We start from the raw sequence: 5,128 nt of genomic DNA, 5'->3' as shown, positions 1-5,128 counted from the left end.
TTCTATATGTAAGATTATCTAATTTCAATCTGTAATGATGGAAAACAGATAACTGATTAGCTTTGGCTGAGTGTGCTTAAAGAATGGAAGTGATATCTACAGAGGGATAGAAACTTTATATTTTACTTTTGCTAACAATTACATGAATATAGGTGGGGACTCGGTGGGCTGCTAATTACTAATCCTGGGCGGTTGGCTTCTTGCGGCCTTCGTAGCTGGTAGAAGGACTTACTTGAGACGAGGCAGACGGTCGGTTGTATAAAGATCTTGCCTCCTTTATTGATAGTGCAGATAATTACGTGTTTCCATACCGTTCATGCGTGACTGGATTGGCACCCAAGTTCTCTCCCCCCATCAGACCTTCCTTGGAAGCCAAGCAGATGTCAGCACCTTGTCTTCGACTTCCAGAATCGTAAGCCAAAGGTTTTCTCCCAGGGACCACCAAGAGACCAACAAATTCCTACATTTAGTACCTGCCACAGGGACCCCAGGGCAGACCTGGCATGTGAGTGAGACCGCCTGGACCCACCGGATCCTCATTCAACAAAGAGCCCAGGCCCAGCACATGACTGAGAGGACCCAGGGCCTGCTGGATCCTCATTCAATGCAGAGCCCAGGCCCAGCATGGAACCTGTAGCAGAACTCCCTGCAAAGAAGGTAGAGAAAAGACCCACCCATCTGATTCAGGAACAGAACATCTTGCCAGAGTGGCACAGAGGGTTCAACTCCAAGGGCTGCAGTAGGAAGAAATGGAGCATAGCATAGAGATCTAAACCACACCCACTTGGACAAGATTGAACTTGGTAGATCTGGACCTAGTGCTAAGGTAATAACTCTATCTAAGCTCTACACCAATGGTCAGAAGACTGCTGTAGAAAATGACAAAGAGAAGGAACAAAATGCATGTCAGGCCCCAAGCCTACCCAGAACAAATGCAGAAGACACTAGCATAGAAGAAATGGGAAATCACACACCTGAAATCTCTGAAATAATAGTGTCTGAAGTAAACAAACAACTACAGAAAGCGATAGAGGAAATCAGATCAGTAATAATTTCTGAAGAAGAAAAAGAAATGATAACTATACTGAAAGAAGTACTAAGTGCTTCTAAAGAAGACACTGATAAAAAAATAGAGCAGAATATAAAAAAGATGGAATCCTTGAATAAGCAATATAGGAAATAAATAGAATGTGTGTAGCAGATCCAAAGTGATATACAGGAATTTAAAACCTCAATCACAAGCTAGCAAAACTGTTTGAATGAAAGTGAGAATAGATTTTCAGACATTAAAGACACCATTGCAGGTAGTGAAAAAGTAAGAAAAGGTATCTTAAAAACAACTAGGAGGGGGCCTGCCCCTTAGCTCAGTTCTTTAAGTGACTGCTTCAACAAAGCAGTCAGGCTGAGGTTTCTGTGGTTCGATCCCCACAACACAAGCCAGCCAGTCATGCCTTGAAGGCATTCAGTGCAAAAAAAAAAAAAAACCTAGGAAACAGGAAAAAATAATTCATTACCTGCAAGATGATGCAAAGATGAACAGCATGAGACTGATAGGCATCAGTGAGAAGGAAGGAGTAAATACAAATGATATAAAAAGAATATGGCTGAAAGTAATAGCAGAAAATTCCCAAATATGGGGAAACTATCTGACATTCAGTAACTGAAGCATATAGATTTCCAAATAACATCAACCCAATTAAAACCACACCTAGACATATAATAATCAAGATCCCAGAACAGCACAGGAACAGTATACTAAAAGCCACTAAAGAAAAGAAACATCACGTTTAAAGAAAAACCCATCAGGATAACGGCAGATTTCTCTTCACAAACAATTAAGGTAAGAAGAGCATGGAGTAAAGTACTTCAGGTCTTGCAAGAAAACAAATCGCAACCCAGACTGATATACCTTGCAAAACTCTCTTTCAAGTATAATGGAGAAGTAAAATACTTCCATGACAAAGAACAACTTAGGAATTTCATGAAGACAAAGCCAAACCTACACAGGCTACTAAAAGATGTTCTAGAGAGGAAGCAAAATGAACACAACTCCATGAATAAGAACGGAAAGAACTCACCAAATAGGGAAAATGATTAAACACAGGAGAATAAGAGGTATACAAAAGTAGTCTTTCAGTAATTCTTTTGTATACAGTGGCAAAATATTTCCACCATCATACTCTACAAATGGACTTCTGCACTGTATGCGTCAAGATTCTGTCTGGGTCTACAGGGTGGATATCAAGGAAATAGCAGTAGCTCAGTTCCACAAATGACACCTGGACACCAGTAAATGTTATGGACATTATCCATGTCCACAACACACTATAACTTTGTACGATATCCTATCCCCTGTTAGAAGTGCTGATCATTTATTTGTCATTCCAGTATTTATCTTATGTTTTATTCTTAGTAATTCTTTACTATCATGAAAGCTTTTTCTTAGTTCAATTGTTTTGAATTAAGTAATAGCAATTTAATTTTTAATTAGTATTATATTTCTGAATATTGCTTAATCTTAATTTTTGTTCTAAGATTTATACGGTATATTTGACTTGCAGTCTATTTAAAAGAGATGGTATATTTTCTCCTAGTATTAGAAACTTTAAAAAGTATATTTCCAGGGGCCGGGGAGATGGCTCAGTAGGATAAGTGCTTGACTGGCAAACACAAGGATCTGAGTTCAATCCCCAGTTCCGCCAAAAAAAAAAAAAGTATATTTCCATTTTCCATTGACTTTATATTACTTCTTCCCTATCTTTTATACACACACACATGAAAAAAAAATGTGTATGACCTGACATAAAATTAATACTGTTTCATAGAAATCTTTAATGACCTTTTAAATGGGTTCATCTAATATATTTTACATAGTCCTGTATAACTATCATTTTGAAAGCTCTTTATTCTTCATCCAGGAGCATACAGAAACTTCTCTTGCCTTCTGAATTATGCTCTTCATTATTTCCTATATGCTATGACTGGAGGTATTAGAATATTTTGAGTTTGTATAACTGGAAAATATTTTCCTTTTAGTTTTCAAAGGTATGTTTGGTAAGTATAAAATTCAAAGAAGACAGATCTGTTTCTTTCCTTTCTTTTACTCCTTTAATTAGTCTAGTTTCTTACACACCTGGTCTTTTTTTTTCTTTCTAATGTGGAATAAGATGCTATTTAATTTTGTTCTTCCATAGCTAGTTTTTTAATGTATATGCTTTAATGATTTTTTTTCTTTACAATAAGTTTTGGAAAATTTCATTTTTGTGTATCTGGGTATCATTTTATTCAAATATCTTGTGCAAAAGGTTCATTTTTCTTGAAAATGTGGTGTTATAAGTTCAAATAAATTCAGACTCTTTAAATCTTTAAATATTTATTGCCTATCTCTTTCTACTTTGAGAATTCTACTTATATGAATATAAATTTCTTGATTTTGACACAAAATGAACTGTTATATGACTGATGTGTAAATTATTCATTTTTATTTTGGACAATTTTTATTGTTATATTCATTTAAGTTTGTAAATAATTTATTTACAATGTGCAATTTATTATTAATCTCATGCGATGTATTCATTTCAGAAATATTACTCTGAAAATCTCTGTCTATATCTTATATATTTCACATTTCAGTATTTGTCTCCAATTTTTAATATGATATATAATTACTGATTTTCAATAAAGTTAATGAAAAAAAAACAATTACATGAATATATTTTTAGACTTGAATTGTACCTTTAAATAGGCAAATTGAAGTTGCATTTTATATCCCAATATGTTTTATTTAAAATTGAAAAAGAGAAATTGTTATGATGGTATAAAGTATAGGCAAAGCAAATTAATATGAAAAACAAAGCAAAGCCAAATGTGGTACTTAACAACAGAAGGTAATCATTCTTTTGTATACCAGAAACTATAACAGTACAAAAAATTGGTACAAATATTTGTAAAAAGTAACCTTTTCTTTGGAGGTAGCAAAACAGTCAACTGATTTGCTCTGTGATTTTAGGGAGAATTTTATGAGAAAGTTACAGTTGATTATAGCAATGATGAGCAAAAGGCCACCACCTGAAAAGGGAATGAGGGAGTGTAATTAAAAGATATTCTCAAATAGGTAATCACATTATAAGGCTGTATGGAAAGTATAGTTAAACCTTACTGAAGAACAAAAACTGGTGGGAACCTGGTTGATATAATTTAGAGAGGAAAACAAGGAACACACAGTATAGAAATTTGGAGGAATTCACTGTATGCTAAGGCTACCGAATGTTTTAGGCATGAAATGTTTATGTGCAGCATAATAAAATTTTCATTTTAAAAATACTGTGCTAGTTGTCAAATAAAGATCAATGATATAGGATTTAACTAAATGTATAATAAAAATATTTATGTGGCTATCCTGAAATTAGGCGATGATGCACTGGAAAACACGGTATTTGATAGAAATATTGATAAAAATACATGGTTTTTAAAGGTACGTAAAAGCTAAATAAAAAATGCTCTAAAATAAATGGTAGGACAAGTATAGAAACAACAGTCTTATTTCAAAAGACAGAAGTAGGCAAGAAAGGAGTAATGTGTTGCAAATAAGCCAGATACTCAACAAGCACACTGTATTACATTTTAAGACTGGAGAAAATAATCATCCCCGACTCTATGTTCCAACATACAGACACACTATGTACTGGAGCCTCCCCACAGATTTTGGGGAACAAGCCCTAGTGGCTTCTTTAAGTAGTGCTGTAGTGAAGAGTCAAGGGAACCTACCCTAATGATACCCTTTGGGGTAGGCCATATGCTAAAGACTGTAGGTACTTCACTCATCCTTTGAAATCTAGGTGGAAGTAGCCATATTCTCAAAGAGAGTTTATACTATTCCAGAAATGGCACTGTGTGGATATTGCCAAGGGTTGTCACTTGTATTCTCCAGCAGCCTGAAACTGAGTTTACTGGACCCAGATCTAGGGCAGCTGAAGAAAATCACACTACATAATTTTCCAGGGAAACTTTAGTTTATGGAATAGTTTATGCTCACATGACATTGACTATAATTATTTTTAAATGGCAACATGCTATGCCCCTTCTGTTTTTCATTAAAGATTTTTAGATTTTTTTTTCCTCTGGAATA

This window comes from Octodon degus, unplaced genomic scaffold (genome assembly GCF_000260255.1).
Source record: "Octodon degus isolate 3935 unplaced genomic scaffold, OctDeg1.0 scaffold00117, whole genome shotgun sequence".
Taxonomy (NCBI): domain Eukaryota; kingdom Metazoa; phylum Chordata; class Mammalia; order Rodentia; family Octodontidae; genus Octodon; species Octodon degus.
Note: the sequence above shows the minus strand (reverse complement) of the source record.